General features: G+C 56.3%; 1 protein-coding gene across 5 annotated transcripts in view; it reads left to right on the top strand.

The window, feature by feature from the left end:
* Bcor (BCL6 corepressor) overlaps positions 1 to 20,573 on the top strand; it is an 89,370-nt gene that overhangs the window by 34,781 nt on the left and 34,016 nt on the right. For 4 of the 5 annotated variants that reach the window (XM_038317021.1, XM_038317019.1, XM_038317020.1 and 1 more), the window contains exon 1: positions 12,036 to 12,284. The exons of the other annotated variant lie outside the window; for it this stretch is intronic. The gene's annotated coding sequence lies outside the window, so the exon portion shown is untranslated. Of the gene's footprint in view, positions 1 to 12,035; positions 12,285 to 20,573 lie in introns of those variants that run through there. 5 annotated transcript variants of the gene reach the window in all.

Below are 20,573 nucleotides of genomic sequence, written 5' to 3'. Positions count from 1 at the left end.
GAGTTTCAAAACATGGAGTTTCCACAGGAACTTTGCCAGGCCGAGCTCGCAGCCCTCCCAGGATCCCGCAGCGATATTCGCTGCAGCCGCCCAGTTCCTCCTCCCCGCAGACCGCGCTGACCCGGCGGCCACCCAGAGCAAAGCTCGTTGGCCGGGTTAACTCCCCGAGAAGGCGCAGAGCTTCCGGGGCCCGGCGCCCCGACTCGGGTCCTGCAGAGATGATTATGTCTTCCATGAGGCCCCTAGCCGAAGCCTTCGGCTGAGCCAGTGTGTTGGCCCGGTGCTTGGGACTCTAAGGGGCGGGGGACGCCCAGGCGATTGAGGCCGAGTGGGCACTCCGGCTGCTCGCGCTGGGGTTTGGTTTTGTTTTTAAAGCCGTGTTGCGCGCCGGGGTTGGGCGGGGGGGGGGAGATGAGATGAGAGGGGGGCGCGTAGCACCTTGTCAATGAGAAATTTCCTGTTCGCAAGACTCAGCTTGCAGTTTCTGTCCTGCCCTTGAACTGACAAGTGGATCTCCGCTGCGAGAGTCCTGGAGAGTCTCGCCCGGCGCACGCGGGGGTGGGGGTGGGGGCAGCGGCGCCGAGGCCCCGGGAGCCGGCTGAGCTGGGCCGCCGCCTGCCCTCCCTTTCCCCGGCGCACCCGTGAGCTCCGAGCCGAGCGGTGACTAATCTGTGGCTCCGGGCCTCTTGGCGCGCAGCCCGGGCTCGCCTCCCGCCCCCTAGTCCCTCCTCCTTCCCCAGGCCCTGCACGCAGAGCTTCCCGGGGTGAATCTTGCGGGCTGCCGCCGCCGCCTTGCCGGGAGTGTGGGAAGCGGCTCGAGGCGGGCGACTCGGGAGTCGTTTCCAGTCATTCTCCTTCGACCCCAAGCCCCGAGAGTGCGTGTGTTTCCTTCGCCGTGAGGCACTTTGATCAGCATTTCCTCTGTGCAACCGAGGAGCCAGGGCGAACTGGGGCTTTTTAACCCGTTGCGTGCCAAATCCACCGTGGGCTCCAAGGGGGCATGCCTCGGGGGTCAGGTCCACCCGATTGGCTAGGTTGGCAAAGCCGGAGTCATATGAAGGCCCGCTGGATCTGGGACACTTGCCCTGGTGCGACACACTCTCCTATGGACAGCAGGCTGCGAAGCCCGAAGCCAGGGGGCTGCGCAGTAACCCAACCTGCCCGGCGAGGCTCGGTGCGGCTTGAAAGGCCCAGCGGGTTTAGGCTTCTGGAGGAGACAGGGAAGGCCTGCAGGAGCTGTCCTCAAGCATCCTGTTCGCTGGCGCGGGGGATGGCGCTCACTCCAGGGTTGGGGGCCTTGCTCTTGCCCCCCGCACTGGGCTCTGGCCACCGCCCCCTCCGTTGACCTGGCCTCGCTAGGGAGTTAATGATTGATTTACTGGTTCTGAGAGGCCGGCGCCCTCCCAACCTATTTGTCCAAGCTAAGGAGTTGCTGGAAAGAGGTGCAGAGGCCTAGAGAGCGGGGGTCTCCTAGGAGGGGAAACCGGGCTACCGACGGGAAGGAACGACCGCTTGGTTAGCTTCCACTGGGAGAGTCTAGCCGTGTCCGCGGCGAACCCGCGGGAGGCCCGGCCTGGACGAAGAAGGGTGCATTTGGAAGCGCCACATGTAAATGGATTGGCAGCTGGTGATTAGGCTGCCCGGTTTTATGAGTCATAATAGGCCGCCTGCCTGGCCCTCAACCTGCCCGTTGTAGACTTGGTGTGCTGGGGCCCAAGCCGTGCACTACTCCCAGCCGCACAGAGGGGGGGATGCTCCAGGGGGCCCCGGCCGCGGGAAGCGTTGCACAGGATTTCCTCTCATTTCTCGTAGAAGGCAACACAAACACCCTAAATCAAACTGCTCCGACAACCGGAGGCTCCACACAGACACATCAATAAGGATTTCGCCTCCCGCGTTCGAACGCACTGAAACACTTGTCCTATTTTTATGCAAATGACACCACACAAATAGATCTCGCAGGCCCAGGAGAGGGGCGGGAGGAGGAGGGACGCCGGCGCCCCACCAGGGGGCGGTAAGGGGGGGCGTCAATCCCGCACCTCGGGGCCCGCGCTGGCTCGGGTGCATTGGGGCTGGCACTAACCAGGAGGCCCGCCCCGCGTGCGGTGGCTCCCTGCCAGCGCCGCCTAGTCGGCCGCGTCCCCAGGCTGCCTGCAGAGGCGGATTAGGGAAGGAGCGAAGCGAGCCTGTGACTAATCGCGGGGCCTCGGACCGGAGCACCAAGGCCATGTGCGACTGACAGGATCGACACTAGCCGAGGACACGGCGACGCCTCACTTAATTGCAGGCTTAAAAAATTGCCGCCTGAGCAGCTCCGGTGCAGAAAGCCACAACATATGCGTGGGTCTGGGTCTGGGGAGTGCGCCCTGGGAGGAGGGGGTTTTTCAGATTTTTCGCCTAGAGAGAGGAAGGTTTGGCGTCTCCTGAACCGAGGGAGCTAGTTCTCCGGTCCTCGTCTCTGCTGGGCCTTCCAGGGGAGCCCGCTGAGTGGCTGTGGGTGAGGTGGCCAGCCACCAGGTAGTGGCTTTTCTGTCATTTGTCCTTAGAGTCGGTGCTACCCTCTTGTAGTCGACCCGATAAAGGAGGCCTGCAGTAAAGGGTAGGATTACAGCGAGCCTTTTAAAAATAAGAACCACACACTAAACACTTTACTTCGCTCCTCTTCTTTACCCACCGACCGAGACACAGGGCCCCGAATGACCAAAGGAAAGCCAAGTCAAGTAAAAGCATCCAAGGAACAAGGTCATTGAGTGCCAAAAGTCTGGGGTCACAGACAGGAACCCTCATCTCTTCGAAGACCTGTGGTCATAGTCCCAGGCCTCCTTTCTGGAGCCCTGGGGCCTCTCAAGAGCGAAGCGTCGACGGGGCGACTGGTTGTGAGTGGGGGTGGGGATAGGAAGGCAGTGGTGGGGAACCCTGCGAGAGAAGTTTCCACCACGCTCTGGTCTGCTGCTGCCAAAATCCCCTGGCCCCTCCCCGCCCGCACTGCCTTCCGTTGCCACCACAAGTTTGGTTTAACGAGAGAGCTCTATAGAAAAGCAAACCTTTTCTATAGACCCTGAAAACAAAGGGGAAAGAGACGCGCGAGGCCGCAGAGAAGCGTCTGCTAGCGTAATGGTGCCAGGCCGAAAGCAGAGCATTAGAACTGCAAAAGCCGCGCGGGCGGGAGGAAGTGCGAGGCGGGAGGCGGGAGCGCGGGGAGGGCGGGCGGGGGAGGGGCGCTGCGCCATGTTTCCGTGTCACCCGCCGAGTCGCCGGCGCTGGGCTCGACCGCCAGCTCCCGCCTGCCTCCGTAACAGCAGAAAGCGTGCGATTAGCAGCCAGACAGGCGGGGACTCCGGGCCCGCGGGGCCGCCGCACACGCCGCCCGCGGTCCCGGCCCCGCTCCCCTCCCCCGCCCGCCGGGTAATCCTCCTCCTCGCTGCAGCGCGGTGTGCACTCTCATTAGAGCAGGGTGGCTTTTCTCCGCGCACTCGCTCCGCTCCCGCTGGCAAAACAACGCCTTCCCCGGCCGGGCTCTGGGCCAGGGAAGTCGGAGAGGGCCGGACGGGGGCGGGGTAAGGCTGGGACAGCCACGCAGGTTGCCTCCGCCGCCCGACCCCGGGCATCCAGAAGATGGGGAGGACCCTTTGGCCCTCCCCCGCGAGCATTGGCAAAGCCGGAGGTCCGTACCAGACTCTCTGTCCCTCGGGAAAGGGGGGGAGATGCTGGTGCCATCCCGACCTACTGCCCTCCGCGGCACGAGGCAAGAATGCGCAGGGCAGATGAGTGTCCGTGTTGAAGAGCGGAGGTGGACACTGGGGACGGTCCCCACAACTGCTTTTTGCCCCCATGTGATTGCGAACGACCTCTTAAGGCCAGAAGCTGGATCTCAGGTGTTGTCGCCCTCAGCCCCTCAGGGAGACCAGTGCCCTCAGCAAGCCTTTGGGCTGTGGGTTTGACCGCCCCGAGTGTGGAGGAGCCGGGGGAGGATGCTACCCCGCTGCTTTGGAGCCCCATTTTCTGTTCCGTGCTCTCCGTACACAACACTAGGCAGCTTCTCCCAGCACCACGCGCCCAGCTGCAGGGCCCGGAGCAGGTGTTCCTGCCTGGCCGGAGTGGCGGCTCGGCGCCCCTCCTGTCCCAGCTGCGGGGCCGGGGGACGATGGGGGGAGGCGCGTGGGTGCTTGTAACTGAGGGGCGTCTCACCGGACGTCTCCCGAGAGGGTCCTCGGTGCTCAAAGGGGGGCATCCTAGGGTGCGGGCAGCCGCCTGGAGTCAGGAGAGATTTGGGGTGACGGGAGGCAAGCTCCCGTCTGGAACTGCCCTGGGGGCCAGAGCAGGCCGTTCGGGGTGGCGGGAGGGCTTCCGGTCCCCGTGACTGCGGCGGCGGGGCGGCCGGGAAGTTCCCGGCGCGGCCGCGAGGAGCACCCTCCCCTGGCTGTCGCCGCCGCCGCGCAGCTCTCGGAGCGGCGCCCTCAGAGCCTCTGGGCGTCTGGCGACGTCGCCTTCACCTTGTGCGGAGATCGGGGCTTCAGGGTGGTCCCCGCCCAGCTCCCTCACAGGGAGGCGGGGGTCGCAGACCCTGCCGGAGCGGCCGCTGGCCTCCCAGCCCCTCCTCGCCGCGCCGCGGCTATGGCGGGCACGTGAAGCGCAGCTCGGCGCCGGGAGCCCGCCAGGGAGCGGCCTGGCCCGCCGCCTCAGCTTCCCCACGGGTCCAGGAACGCGGAACCAAGTCGGGCCAGGCCCCGCGGAGCTCGCTGCGGCCCCGCACCCCCTCCCTGCCCGAACCGGGCCTTGAGGCCGTGCCAGACGGCTCGCCCGAGGGGAACTCGAGCTGACTAATGGGACGCGTGTGGGCCTCCTGAGAGGCCAGGCTGTCAGCAGATGCCCGCTCGCTCGGCGCTGACGCCGCGACCAGGCTTTTCGGGGAAGGGCAAGAGGAGGGGTTTCCCCCGACCGGTGGTTTTGGCTCCCTGGGGACAATCCGACTGTGGCTGACCCTGGGCTTTGGGTCCTGAGCCTGGCCCCGAGCGGAGTCCAGGGTGCCGAGCGGAGAAGCTGCCTCAGACCCTGGAGCCCGTGGTGGGCGAAGGCTGAGCTTGGCCTGAGGGACCGGCCTCCTTCGCTGCTTGCGATCTAGGGCCAGCAGTTAGATGGGGGAATTTGCTGGCCATCCTGGGTGCAGGAACTTCGATACCAAAACCTTCAACAAATAGAAAGTCTTCCAGAAATCCCTCAGTGAGATCCCTGTGAGGAGAAAAGGATTGCTAAAACTCCGGGAGAGTCCAGTTTAGCTGGGAGTTCTCAGGGTCTGGGCTGCCTTTTCCTCCCCTTACCGGGCTTGTGAAAGCCAGCCGAGTTTCTTATTATTTCCAATTAACAGCCACCTCATTGTTGACATAGTTATATGACCCTCCCAAATATAGCTACCTGTTTAGTTTCAACACATCGGCTCGATGGTGAAACCCAAACATAGACCCGTAACTTAGAGAAGAAAACTGCCTTGGCAAGCCTGTGTCGGATGCAGAATAAATCCTCATCACGCATCCCTGGTTTTACTCAACTTAATTACACTAGAATTTTGCCCCCACGAGAAAGCCTGAAACCCCGCAGTAAAGGTGCGACTTTTCCTGGGGGTCCTCGCCATTGGAGAGGGGTTGCTGGTGGAAAGGAGGTGGATTTTAAATGTCACTCCCAAATGAAAATGCTTTCCTTCGGCTTCTTTCTTTCTTTCTTTGATGCAGTTTTCGAAAGGAGCATTTTTCTCGAGATAAGTGACCGATCAAAATCGCGGAGGGGAGGTTGTAAGCAGCAGCTTTGCCCCAGCCTAGCCTTATCTTATCTTTCACACTTGCTTGGCGGAAAAAAATTGGCTTATCTTTATCCCCACCCCCTTCTCGCCTTAATTGCTAAAAAACACTGGTGTGTTAAACGGGCAGGAAGGAGGTCTCTGGATTGTCAGTAGAATAGGAAGATTCAAAAATGTGGGGTCCCTGGGGAAAGAAGGGTGAGTTTCTTTTCTTAGGCCTTTCTTGTACAGTGTAGAGGGTCAAGTTCCAGCTGGAAGGCACCATGCCCAGGTTTCCTTCCTTCCTTCCTTCCTTCCTTCCTTCCTTCCTTCCTTTCTTTCTTTCTTTCTTTCTTTCTTTTTCTTTCTTTTTTTAAAAAGAATTAAACAAAAACAAACAAAAACCCCCGTATGGCTTTGGCTTAGGCAGCTTCCCAAGGCCTCTTTTTCTTAGTACCCTATTTACCAACCTCTTCCCTTCATCTCCTCCCCAAACCGTCACTGGGTCTCTCCTTGAAACCTCTACCTTCATCCTCTCTTCTATACATATCCTCCGTTTGGGGGGTGGGGTGGCGGGCAGGATGCAAGGCTGGGACGTGCAGCCTGCTGGAAATCATTAAAATATATGCGGGTGTCTGCAAACACACACTTTTAAATCATGGCGTTTCCCCTCCACGCTGGTATATTTAAACTCCAGAGCTTGCTGGATCTCCTCCCTCTCAGTCGTTTGTCTGTGTCACCGACAGGCCGCTAATGGCCAGGCTTCCAGGCGCTGTGCATTATGCATTAGCCTCCTCCCACCGCTGCCCCACAGCCTGGCAATGCAAACCACTCTCCATCCCTGTTTCCCCAATGGAGGCATGGGGAGGCGACTGTAGGTTCACTAACAGGCAGGAGATACTAGGTTATGGGGTGAAGGCACAGCAGAATGGACCCCTGGGAGGAAGGGAATCAGGTAAAATGTGCATAGATTAACTTAAACCACTTGAGATTCCCAGACTTGTGGTCCTGTCTGCGATCATCCCACGGTGACCACCACCCCACAGCAATCACTTTCTGGACCTAATTTTGGGTGTGTATGTATTGTGAGGGCTCTCAGTTGCTTAGAGCTACACTAGCTGTGCTTTTTTCTATCTGCTGGCCTGTAGTCCTTTCTCACAATAGTTCAGCTACTGGTGATGGCAGCTTTGGAAGCTCCCCGAGGTGACCCCCAGGAAGAGGAGAAGAGAAGCTGAATTAAAAATGGTTGGGGAGGGAAACAGCTATGCTGGGTGCAAGAGCAGCTATCGACCCGCTTCCCCCTTTCCTGGCGCTCCCACTTACCCCGTCCCCAAACAGGGTAAGATATGCCCCTTGCTCAACAAGAACCCTGGCCTAGAAGTAGTATCAGGGTTGATCTGCAGGAGTATTCGACTTTGATGGAGGGACTAGGCAGCTCCCCAATGCCCCCTATGTTTATGCTATTTGGTTAACACCCAGTCAACCTTTGGCAACAGCAGTGTAGACTTTGAGATTCTGGAGTGCGGGGCCTGACATAAATGTCACCTAGACCAGGAATTTTCTAATGTTGTTTCTGTGAAGCATGTTGGTTCTATTCTTTGGGCCTTCCACCTCCAAACAGCCTAGAACTTTCCAAAGGTAATTATCCTGTCCAATCCCAAATCCAACAGTTTTCTGCTCAGGGAAGGCAGCTCTCTTTAAATATTTCACAATTAGTAAAATTCTTATGGTCAAGGATAGGCTTCCAATTGTTACTTCATTTGAGTTTTGAAAGGAAGACAGGAGTGTAAGCTAGATTGGTCTACCCGCCTCCCCCCATCTCAGCTCATGAGTTTTTTTTTTCCTTTCAAGTGCCATTGGGTAAGCCTGGCATTCCCTGACTGAAAGACTGTAACTGTAGCTATTTGTAAGTTTTTAAAAGAGCATTTTAACATAACAGGATACTTCCCTCGTTACATAAGCTAAAATGTATAATTTTTTACCATTCAAGTGTGGCCTCTTCCAATAACTTCACTATGTAGTGTCATAGGCCAGCAAACACCAGCTGAGGCGTCTACAGAACTAGGCTTTCCACTCTGCACATACCTGTCATAAATGAACCCCTACCATACACCCAGTTGGAAACCCACAGGTGCCCCTAATCGCATGTAGGACCTCATGACAGGATGTATGGCCTTACTACAGGCCTAGGGGTAGCCAGACTGATAGAAGCCTGGCAGGTCTGTAACCAGCATAATCCGAAAAGGGCAGGCAGGTTTCAAGTTTGCTCCCAGAAGCTCCCATTTGCTTTCCCAGTTTCAGAGCCTGCTTAGAATGTTAAGGAGGAGAAGGCCTGGGATTCCGAAGTCCAGCCATATGTTATAATCGCAAGACCTTTTTTGGGGGGGGGAAGTTGGAGCTGGTGGGGGAGGGGCAGCCTCGGCAGTTCCACCTCGGCAGTACTTCTCATTTCCTTGCTGATTTATTTTTCAGCTGGCTAAGGGGCTTCCCTTCCCTTGCGCTCACTTGCGGGTCCACTCCATCTATTCCTCTACTTTCGTTGAAATCCTCCCCTTTCGGATGGCAGGGTATATCGGTGACCTGACGCCTGGGTCAGTTCCAGAGGGACGTGGAGGAGGGCAATTGCCAGCACCGAGGAAAAGCCAGACCTTGAGCATCTGAGTAGCTCCACCCCCTTGGGGGGGCGCCGCTTTGGGATTTGGTAGCAACTCCCGAGTAAGGACACAAAATGGGACTGCCTTTCTAAAGCTTTCTCTTCACAGGCAACAATTCGACTAACCAGGCCAATAGGTGTGATCCTTCTCCATTTAGGGGACCTGGAAAGATCTCACATTTTAATTCTCAGTGAATTAGACACACACACACACACACAGAGTGTGTGCGTCTCTTAGTACTCCCTTAATAAGATAGTTTAAAAATCCCATGGAATTGGAAAATGCATCCTAGGAGATGGTAGAGAAAGCCTTTAATCCCACCAGCCCATTGGAGAACACCATAGAGTCCACAGACGCCCTTAAAGGAGAGGGGGTGACTGCCACAAATTACGTCAAAGGCGAATTTACTGGCCTGTTTGTCTCCAGCATCAAATTTCCCAAGCAGTCAGCCCTCTCCAAGGCCCCTTCGCCCTTACAGCACCCCCTCCCATTCATTTTAGCTTTAGGACTTAAAGTTAGACAAACAGACCTCTTTGTCAGCAGTCCCGGGAGGCCCTAGGGTTCCGAGAGGCCTCAGGCTCCGTGCTCGGCTCCAGGATTTTCCAAAAGTTCTGGACAGTTAATGTGACTCGGACTCTGGGAAAAGCCTGTTCCTGGGAAAGTTGGGAGGTGAGAAGAGGGGGAGAGAAGGTGGCTGGGCCTCGAGCCAGGGCTTCTGCGGTGCGGCCTAAGGCCTAACCAAGCCGGATGAGCCTGACACTGCCTCTGCTGCTCGCCCAGGCCAGCGCTCCCGCCCAGCCCGCAGCCGCAAAGCGGCCTTTCTGCCTGGAACCGCGTTCAGAGTTTACCCCACAAATACCCAACTCCAGCTTTCCCGGTTATTTTAGACTTGTTTTGAATAAAAGGGAGTCGCTTCAAAAAGAAATGTTGCTACAACACACAACCAGCGGCCTTTCCCCCAGCTGTGTCTGTAACTCGCATGCGTTCACTCTAATAACTTTTAATGTCTAGCCTTAAAACGTCTTTATAAAAATAGCTTTACAGCATAATAGTGCAGGTGTCTTTCTGCTTGTTACAGGAGATGAAAAAAAATGTGTAGGTTAGCTTTCAGAGACCCCCCCCCCCCCGAAAGACCAGGAAAAAAAAGGCGTGCATTCCATTCTGCAGGCGCCGGTCCTGGACGCATTAGCAGCCCAGCATGGCTAGGCACAGCTCACTGGCCGGCCGGCCGGCCTGCCTGCCTGTCTTTTGCATCAGTTGTTACAAGCAGCTCTGGAGCATGAAGATTTAATTCTGCTCCAAGTTTCGGGTTTCAAACGGTAGAGATGTTTCACTTCTGCTTTGAGAAGGGCTGTTTTTATAACTATGGGCTGAGAACTAAAACAGAATGAATATAATCGTACCTAATATCAGTCCCACAGTCAGTAGTGGGCCTCACTTTTAAAAGGGAAAATATCTTCTAGCTAGAGATGATTTGGGCCTTGACCTTGACTTAGTAATCAACTTTAGATGCTTTTGATTATTTTTTGGCATGTAGACGCTCTAGGATATTTAAAAACTTTCCGCGTGGGTTTACTAGCTACTTCCATTTCGGACTTTGGTTCTCATCAAGCCTGCAACCATCCTGTCCCTAGGCAGAAGAGATACTCCACCCCCTTCCCAGAATCAAAAGACCCCGTGAACCACCGAATAGGGTCAACTTTGGCCTCGGTGTCCGAGCCCCCAACCTGTGTGCCCTGACTTCCCTTCCAGCCAGCTTCGCGAAGTGGAGCTGGGTTCGCCCTTGAGGCTCTGCGCTCCGGGGAGGCCGGAACCTCGCTTCTCGGCTTCCCCCTTTCGCCTGCCTGCCCTTCCCCCCCATCTGGCACCCAGAGCTGCTCCGGGTGCGCTGTAGAAGCTCAATACGTGTCAATTGAATTGAACTGCTGCGGGCGCAGGCTGTACGCCGCCGCCGAGCCCGGATCTGCACGACGTTACCCAGTGGAAATTTATGTGCTGAACGATGAAGCCAAAAGTTGTTCCTGGCCAAGTAAAATAAAACGCGGGAGATACTCTCACGAGGCCGAGGTGAGAGACGAAGGCAGACCCTCCAGCCATCCTTCGGAGGTCCGGACCGGGAAAAGCTCAAGAACTGGGAGGAACTCGGGAGCATCCCAGTTCCCTTTACGGCCCTTCCACCACCTTGTGCCCCCAGGAGTAGCACCCCCCCTTCCGACGATTCCCACACAATTGAAACGTCCGGGGAGCTAGGACGCAGAACGGCCACCGTTGCCGGTGGTGGTGTTTACGTGTAGCTCTTTGCGCCTGCAGGGGAAGTAGCTCCTCTGGGAAGAAGGGGCGAGGTGGGCTGGGTGGACGCCCACGCGCATTCAGGCTCTGCTGGGCTGGGTCTCGGAGGGGACGCGAGACCCCGGAGAGCGCAGCGCTGGTGGCGAGTGGCGGCAGTGGCGCCTGCCTCTGGGGTTTGACAGCTTTGGCTGAGAGGAGTGCGAGGCGCTTTATGGTAATTGCGGTCCTCCACTGGCCTTCTGGGTAGCTAGGGGAGTCTCGGCGCGCAATAGGGGAAGCCGCCCCCTCCGCCCCCCAGTCTTCGGGCTGGGGATCTCTTGGCCAACCTAGCCGCCGCCGCCGCCCCGGTCGGTCTGCACTCCCCTAGAACGGGAGCCCCGGCTGGGTGTCAATAGTCAACTCGGCCTGAGCTGGGACAGAGAGGACGGTGGAGTGTGTGTGGGGGGGTGGGGGGGCACGACACGACACGACCCTACCACCCAGGTGGTTCAGGGTTCGGATGTGGCGAGGCCCCAATGCACTCGGGTGGGAATCGGTGACTGCCGGGGAAAGTCGGGCGAACCTTTTCCGAGGAATCCCCCCCCCGAAACCCCACCGCGGAGGCGCCGCAGCGGAGGGTGAACAGAGACTGGGGAGCTCAAACTTGCGAGAGCTGGAGGCGGCGGCGGGCGGGCGGCTGTCGCCCGAGCGCTGCGCCTGAAGGGGGAGGGGAGGCGGCTGTTGGGAGGGAGGGAGGGAGGGCGGAGGGAGGGGGAGGAGGAAGAGGAGGGAACCTGGGAGGGGGGACGCGTTGGGATCGCGGCGTGCGGCGGCAGACGGAGCCGGGGCTCCCAGCGGCAAGGTGAGGCAGAGCCGCGCTCCGGGCTGAACGGCGACCGAGCTCTTCGGCCGAGGGGGAGACGCGCCGGAACCCAGAGCACGACCGAGAGCGGGAGCGAGGCGGGCGGCGGTGGCGAAGGGGGAGCACGCGAGCCGCCGGGCGGAGAGCCCGAGCCGCGCTGTCGCCGCGCAGGGACGACTTGGCCAACACACTCGCTCACACACACACTCACACACACCCAGCCCGAGCGGGCGCTCGCGGCGAACCGTCAACATGGCGCTGGGGCTCTTGCCCAGGCGCGGGCGGCAGCGGCGACGCGGGAGCTGCTGAGGCTGACCGAGCCCAGTCCAACTGCGGGAGCAGAGGACCGCGCGGGGCCGTCGCCACCTGCCCGGAGGCTCGCAGCCCGCCCCGCCCCGCCCCACCCCCACGCGGCCCAGAGCCCACCCCTCCGCCGACCCGACCCGGAGGGCAGCGGGCTGGCTGCAAAAGGAGACGGAGGCGAGCGAGCGCGGTGCGCCGGGAGCGGACAGCGGGCACCCGGGGAAGGCAAACTTTGCTGGTCGCTGCGCTTCCCCTGCCCTGCTCCTTCTCTCCTTCCTTAACGTAGCCGCCCTCCCCCGACCCCGCACACGTCCACCCACCCAGCAAACCGCCCCGGATCCTCCTCGCCGCCTGGACTCGGCTCCGGGGAAAACTTCAAAGCGCCGGATCGCAGGCTCCCTGCTTACTTCCCGACTGGGGATTTCAGGTCAGTGCCCGGAACACCTTTCCCCGGGGAGGCCGCAGGCGGGCTGGAGCGCGGGGGACTGCTGCCGACCCCGTCCCTCGGGACTCCCACCCTCCGAGGGTTTCTCCTCAGACTTCAGTAGACCCCCGTCGGGAGGTTTAGCTACCTTGCTCGCTTTCGTTTTTACATCAGAGCTGTAAGTTATTAAAAATGCAGCCAAGCTAAGCGTCCCCCGCGTGGGCACCAGGGAGGGAGGGACTCGACGGGGGACCAGCCGTCTCCCGAGGGGCTTGGAGGACGGGGAGTTCAGTGAGTGGAAGTTTGCAGCCTCTGTGTGTCTGCGCGGGAGCGCGGTCGTCGCCGAGCGTCGGAGTCAGGCGCGGGGGGTGGGGTGAGGTGGGGGGGAGTGCTGGGCTGGGAGCTGGGAAGCTCGGCTCGGCGTTACCTCGCTAGCAGGAAGGGGAGGCGGCGGGTTCCCGTCTGCTTTCTTTTTCGACTCGGAAAAGAACTGTAAAAACCCCCAGCCGCCGCCTCTTCGTCTGGCCTCTCCAGGGGCCGGTGGTGCCTCCGAGTGGAACGACGGCTTGTGCGTGCGCTAGTGTGCACGGCGGGCGCCTCGGACCCAGCCGCGCTCTACCTGCGGTCGTCGCGCAACTCCGGTGGGGAGTCCCGGTATTTTTTTCCCTTGGCTTGCCCCAAAGCGTGGATCACGTGGATTTAGGAGGAAAAAAAAATAACTACTAGGAATCCGTGGAGAGCCGGAGATTCGGACGGGGCCAGTCCGCCCGCCTGCCAGGTCAGCTGCTTTGTTTTGTAAATGTTCTTTTAAGATTCCAATTCGACCTCCTGCCACCTCCCTTTGGGAGATGTCCTTAGGGTAGATTTTAAGTTCTGAGCCCCCAAGAGCGGGTGTAGACTGCTTGCGTGGGAGCTGGGGCGGGCGGGGGAGCGAGCAGCGCCCCCAGCCCTCTGCTGGGCTTTGGGGGAGCCTGGTGGGAAACCCTGATGGGCGTGTGAAAGTCTGCGGCCGGAGGAAGTTGGTCCCAATCGGAGGGCGGGCGACGCGGAGGCTCTGGGCAAAGAGGAACTTGCGCACCGGGCGCGATTCTCTGCTGAGGCGGGGAGGGCGAAGCGGCACTGGGCCAGCGCTTGGAACAAGCGGGAGGTTGCGCTGCAGAGCCACCACCAACCCGGGGGCTCAGGGCGGTGGCGACGAGCGCCTGCTGTTTACTAAGGGAGCCGAGGAGCGCCCTGTACTAGGGCGACTAATGGCACGTGTAGTCCCGGCGGACTTCTGGCTGCCCGATTGCTCTCGGGAACACCTACCCACGTCCCGAAGACGACGTAGCCAGTCTGCTTTTAGGCCGAGGCCGAGCGAGGCTTAATTTGCTGCTAATGAATCTTTTCCAGAAGTCTTCGACCTCCAGCTAGACGTCGTGAGTGCCCGCGCGCGAAGGCGCGCGCCGCCGGCGTCTAGGGGGATGGGGGTTGGGGAAATGGGAAAGCGAAGAAGGAACTGGAAGAGGGTTATATTTATTTAAAAACAAAACCTCAAAAAGAAACCAGTGCTTCAAATAGGTATTCGTACTGCCTGGTTGAGTCTAGACAGTCCGGGGTTTTAACTGTGTAACCCCCTCTCCGCGGACCCTTATTCAGAGAAGGCTTTGGGAGGAGAGGAGTGCTGCTGTATTGGTCCTAAGGTTAGTCCCTTGGGCAAAAAGAACATCTTTTAAAATTGGACCTGGATTTTAAAAAATAACTAGGAAATAGCCCACCCCAGAAAGTGGTGTGTTTGGAGTAGACGGACTTGGGTGTTTCTAGCCATCTGACACTTCCTGTGGCATTGGAAACGGACACCACCTGGAGAGATCGACCTGTACAAGGTGCTGGATTCGGTTTTGCCAACAGAATTGCTTGTGTGGAAGGCATTTTAATTGTCGACCTCAGAGACGCTTGTGTGTGTGGACATTTGGGAAATACTCGCTTCTCGGCCCTTCCCGCTCCATCCCCGACTTGTTACCTGGTCTGGGTGCAGTGTTGGCTCTGGTGTTTATTTTGGGATTGTGTCGTGTAGAGAGCGTGGAGGGGTGATTAATGTGCCGCCCAGGTTTACTCTGTGGCTGGCCTTCAGTGCGAGGGTGTACACTACGTACAGGAATTGCCTGCGGTGGTTAGGGGATCACGCGAGGTTCGGTCACCAGGCGTTGGGCGGGTAGGTATGGACTTGGGCTCGATCAGCGCTGTCCTTTGAGGCGCTGTCACCAGTAGGTGACTGAGAGTTAATTAGGAAGTGTTCTCTGGATCAATGGGCCGCACAGCTCATTAGCGATTCTCTCCAGCCCTTTGCAGGGCCGGCCTGGCCTCCGCCTCCCACACAGCCCCGGCCCCCGCGCTCCGGGCAGCGGAGAGAGCCGCTGGGAAGTGGGGAGGGGTGGTCAGTGAGGGACAGCTGGCGGGCCAATATAACTTTGCAGGGCGGCGCGTTGCGTGCGGCGCCGCGAGGTCCACACAGCCCGCTCTTTCTTCCTGCTCACGGTCGCCTCCACTGTGTCTTTAACTCGCTCTAGCTGGCTTTGCTGCCTGGCTGCTCCTCCCCGCCTCCCTCGCCTATCTCTTGTTCTCTAAGCACGACGCCTGTGCTCCCCGCCCAGTTTGGGATTAGACAAGATAAAAATAGGACTGCCCAGCGCGCAGATCTGTGACTGTGCCCGTGTAGCCTAGCTGGGCTGGTTGCGAACGCAGGGGGTAGGGTCTGGGGAAGACTAGCAGGGAGCTCGGGGCGGTCAGATTCTTAGTGGACCCTCACCCCCTTCCCCGCAGGCGCTGTCACGCTCGCTGGACTCCGTCCGCTGTGAACCGTGCTGGCCAGGGGGACCTGAGCAGGGTCTTCGCGCTCTCGCGGGTGTTGTTGGTGTGCGGGTGATAGATCGGTCTAGACAGGCATGCAGACTCCCTCCTGGCTGAAGGACGGAGTGGGTGGGGGCAGTAGAGAAGGCAGGAGACTCCTGAAAGAGGGAGCAAGCTAAAGCTAGCCTGCGGGTCCGGTGGGCCCAGCAAGCCTGGTGGAAGGCAGGTTGTGGGGGTTGGGGGTGGGAGGGTGGTCCTCTTAACCCTTTAAGTACGGTAAAGAGTTTAATGGGATAAGAGGGACTACGAGTCTAATAGAAGTGACTGGAAGTCGAGTGGTCTGCAGGGGTGGGGGACTGAGGTCTAGATCTACTGTTTTCCTTTCTCTTCTGGGTGTGCATTTGCCGATTCCGTCACAAATCGAATGCAGCTGCTAAACAGTAAACTCGCTTAACCTAGTGCTTCTTACTGGGGGAGCTGTGAACACAAAATGGGCACCCTCCCTTGAGGATCTGAGTTTGGGAGCATGCTAGGAAAACCTGTTTCCTAGAGGAACTGGCGCATGTAGGGGAAACTCAAAGTGAGAGAGGGTAGTTGGCAAAGGCTCTGACCCAGGCTGTTGCAAATTAAAGGCCCTGAGCCTGAGATGCCAGGCCGGTAAGTTCTGGAGGGGGAACACAGCATTCCTTGAGCTGTCCATACATAAACACTTAACCATGAACTGTGAACAATTATAATCAGACATGTGCTGGGAGACAATCTAAATAGGAGATGGTCTGGACTCTTAGAGAAATCTGTCATTTGTGTATCGATGGTCTAAAATTTAATATAACTCAACGTACATTAATTTAGTTCTTTCCAGAGCTGGATATTGATGGGTGGGTCCACCTATAGATAATTAACTTATTCCTTTCCCTCTTTTCCTCTTAAAGATTTGTGGTCTAAGGCTCCTCTATTTACATTTCAACTGTGAAGCCATGCTGGTCTGGCCAGAAAATGAACTGCATTATAGGGATAGCCAAAGAACCTAAAAGTAGTAGGGAGGAATGCTCAGATTAAGATGTACCCCGAATGGCCTGTGCTGGGACAAGTCAAGACACTTTGATCCCTGTGCCCTAATGGAACAAGAGATTAAAGAATTGGCCAAGAGGAATATAAACATAGGCATGCAAACGCAGAAAAAGTACTGATGTTGTGAATCTGGAAACTGAGGCAGAATTTCTGTGTTGCAAAGACAAAAAAAATGAATTTAAAGATGTGAAGAGGGTCACTTGGGGAAAAAAGCACAAAAGGCACACATATATATATACACGCCTGCGCTAAAATACAGGCCAATTTGCCAAGACCTCCCCTTTGCCTTGAGGAAGACTTCTGGTGAGACCCAATTGAAAGTAAGACTGGGCAACTACATTGACACAGTCTCAGAAATAATGTCTTTGGGTAGTAGAAAATGGCAAAGCAGCTCCTAAGCTGCTGGATGGCCCTTGTTTGGGGTTACTTCCAGTTTTTGCCCTTGCTGGCCAGCAGGATTTCTGAAGAGGCTTGGAGTTCTTGACCTTGGGTGGCAGGGAGAAAGATGTGAGACTTTGGTAAAGTCTTATTGGAGAAGGTGGTGTTGGGTTGGGACTGAGCTCAGACACGAAAGAAGCACACCCTCTGGGAGAAATAAAGGAGAGAGTGGCATGCTTTCATTTTGCTATGCTTTTATTATATATTTTTCCTACCCGCTGTAGGAGACTGTGCCTGGGGTAACCTGTGTTGGGTGCATTAGCAGGCGCCTCAGTGCCCCTAGAAGGGCGTTGTTAACTCCTGCTAGGGTTTAGTTTGCTCCGGGCACCAGTTTGCCCCCTCCCTCTTTGTTTAAGCCCAGTCAGGAATTCCAGTTTTTATTGGGAAGATCACACTTGGGTGGAGCCCAGGCCAGGCGGGGCAGGGCTGGGCTGTGCGGAAGGCCGGCAGCCTCCTAGAAGGCTTCAAGTGCTGCCCAACCTTAACACAGCCCTCGGGAGCAACCAGCAGCCCTTAACAATGCCTCCCTGGATTTCCTCGAGGACTCTTCATCCAGACACCTAGCCAGACGGGGTGGGGGAATTGCATGGGCTATCAATACTGCGACCCACCGCTCTTGTAAAGGAGCTAGGAAAGGCCCTTTGTTAGGGGTGTCCTGGGAGTCGCTGAAGAGAGTAAATGCAGTGTTTTTTGCCGAGGAGTCTCTTGGAACAATCTGAATCCGGTCTAGTGAGGTCTTCTCCCACAGTTAGGAAAGCTTTGGCTGGCCACCATCAGAGGAATTTGGTCAGTGTTGATGACCAATGGGATTCCATTTTTTTTGCCAAGATAAGACCTAGGTGGTGAAGCTGAGAAATCCCAAAGAGCTGTTATTGTAAGACTATCTCTGTCCACCTCCGTTGGTAGCCCAACCCTGTTCATCTTGAGCACTTGGCCCAAGGCATGCACTGGCCTCTTCAACAGCTTCCCAAACTCAATCCCCAACATGTTCCTCAGGAACGGACATCTGACATGTTGTGGGGTAGTTAATCGTGCTCTTGTGGGGATGTTTCTGGAGGTTCTCACATTCTGGGCTCAAGCTCAGCTCTGTGTTTTCTCAATTCAGATTCTTGTGGTGTGTCCCCACTTATTTTTTCCAGAGCCGGAGGATTGCTAGCCAGCATCCACAGGCTGGACTCCCCACGATTAGACAAATGGAGAAGTCTACTCAGAGAAGATCCTGACAGCATAAAATATAATTTGTGATCTAAAAGACAGTTTCCAGTATAATCTCATTATGCACCACAGACTCCCGGTGTTATTTTGTGGAAGGCGGACAATGATCAATTTACATTGACCCGGGGCTGGGCGAGCTTTTAGATGGTAATTGCCATATTGATTTGCATGCAAAAAGGAGACCTGCTAAAATTAAAGACCGGAAGCTAAATTAAACTAAATTTATTGTCTAGGTGCAAACCAGGGGAACTATTGGGGGAGGGAGGTGAGTCAGGTTAGGTTGCCAGGGGCAGAGCAGGTAAGAGGCTCTCAGAGCTGGGGGGGGGCAGTTTACAACTTTCCCGGATATCTTTACCTAGTGATTTCAAAATGTGGGGAGGGAGTTGGGTTTAGGGGAAAAGTTATAAAAAGATACAATTGCAGTGAAGGCCCTAGGTCTTTTAATGCTAATGGTAACTATAAGGGAGAGGGGAGGTTTATAGGGCTATAGGGGGTCTTCCTGCATCATTTCCGGCACTCCCCACCTCCCATTTCTATTGTTCTGGCTCTCTCTCGAGCCTTTGCTCTGGCAGGGACACCAAAATCTAAAGAGAAAGGAAGAAAAAAAAAAAAAAGGCAGCCCTTCTCCCTTCCTGCCTTGCTCCTTTCCCCCCTCCCCCCAGCTGTAGACCTTGTGGGCGTGATTGTGTTAGGGGCTAAGCACGCCCTCCACCTAACCTAAGCAAGGCCCGGTGGGTCCGCACCGATGGCACTGTGGGCAATAGTCTCACGACGGAAGCTCTGCTCGCTAGCTCGGCTGGATGGCAATTGCTCGGGAAGCCGCGGGCACCAGGTGGCCGATGTTCGGGGTGAGGAATTCTGGTGGATGATTGCATTGGAGCGGGAGAAGGTGTCTCTGGGCCTACCTACTGCCAGGGACAGGAGGTTGCCTCTAGAGGTTCTGGCGTGCAAGGCCAGTTCCGAGCTGGGGCAGGCGGGACCTGGAAACTCCGCCGGCTAGCCAAGACTGGAAAGTTTTTTAAAAAGAGAAAGAAAGCCACTTGCAGACGACTGGCTGGGAGCCAGGTTAGCTGGGCCGCCTGGCCACTCGGCTGGGGAACAGAGGGAGTGTGCTGTCTCTCTCCACCTGGACCCTCTTCCTCCTACTCTCTCTGCGGGTCTATTTCAGAGGCTCTTCCTCAAGCAGAGCTGCAGACACTGGCAGAGGCACCAGGTGTCTAGTGCCTGAACAAGTCCTCACTGAGCAAAGATGGAGATTTAAGCCTTCCCTGTGAAAGTTCCAAAAGCAACTGAAAGCCTGGGGTAGGCCTAGAAATTGGGAGTAGGTGGGGAGAAGATGGTGGGGCACCGAGGTTTGGAGGCCATATCCTCGGAGGAAAGGTTGGGAAAAGGAGAAAGTCTTCCTGTTTGCCTTGGTGCTTGGCTTTTTTGATGGGGACTCTGAAAATGCCCAATAGGGCTGATATCTTGCAAGCCACTTGGCTGATATTTTCCCTCCCACCTCATCGTGGTTCCTAGGGTGTTTTCTTGGAGTCTTGGAAGAGGTAGATAGACATAGGTGCACCTTCCGAAGGTGCTCGATCTAGATAATCTATTGCATTCTGTGCCAAGTCCAGGGTGGAAATCTCAGCTGAAAGACCAGTAGTCAGCTTTTTCCCTGAGAACTGAAAGGCCAGGCCACCTCCTGGTGCCTACTGTGGGCTAGCACCCTAAGGGAATGTGGCACCTTGTTGGGAGCCTTGAGCCTCACACCAGGGCATCTCCTCGAGAGATTTGTAGTATGTAGAGGGAAATTGTGAAAGCCTTTTCAGTGGCCGTAGAGATTGCAGTAATGTTTTGGGGAGACGGCTCTGGGATCATACTGGATGAATTACGTAAGGCTCACAAGCCGCCTCTTTACCTTGTACTTGATACACAAGACCCAAGAAACCTTGCAGATTTATTTGAGGTGAAGACAATATGTGAAAATGGGGATTTCAAATGACACAATTAGACCAATAATTGGCTCCTCTCCGCAACTCCAGGACCGAGTTTGACCATGGCCCGTTTTTTTTCTTTTTTTTTCTTTTTTTTTTTTTTACTAGCTGTGTGACCTTGGGGGCAAGTTATTTATGGCCTCTGAACCTCAGTACATTTCTTCATTTGTATGACTGGGAATAATTATCTATCTACCTTTAGGATCAAAGACAATGCTTGGCACATAGTAGGCCCAGAGGGTTAATAATTGCTCTGAATGACTGCCCATGTTTCTATAAGCTGCTCCTCAATTCTCTATAGCCCCCAAGACCTGCTAGGCTTGTGTCCCAGGGACCAAGTATGCAGGTCAGCTACTCCCTCCAGGGGCATTTCTCTGGGTCAGCCAATGTGGGCGCCTCTCTCCCTTTGTCAGAGTTCTTTGCCTTCTGCCTTTAAGGGATTCCATATGCAACGACTTGGATTTTTTCCCTCTAAGTGGGATCATTATATGGTTAGGAATTGATTCCAGAACTGCTATCTAGGTGTGCTGTTTGGCAAGTTTTCCAGGCAGGATTTCAGGCGAGGGACTGGAGCTGCTGGAGAAGTCCTAGTTGGAAGAGGTGAAGGAATGGCCTGCTGCAGAGGCCAGAGGTGCTGTGGTTTGATAGGGATTAAGTCCGGATGTTATGAAGGCTCGATGTGGTTTTCAATAAAGTCAGCCAGAGATTGCTTCTTTTATATCGATATGTATTTAAAAAATTACTAGCATGAGAAGAAAACCAG

Source organism: Arvicola amphibius, chromosome X, assembly GCF_903992535.2.
Source record: "Arvicola amphibius chromosome X, mArvAmp1.2, whole genome shotgun sequence".
Classification (NCBI taxonomy): domain Eukaryota; kingdom Metazoa; phylum Chordata; class Mammalia; order Rodentia; family Cricetidae; genus Arvicola; species Arvicola amphibius.
The sequence above is the reverse complement of the archived record's forward strand: the minus strand, read 5'-3'. Positions and strand labels throughout refer to the sequence as shown.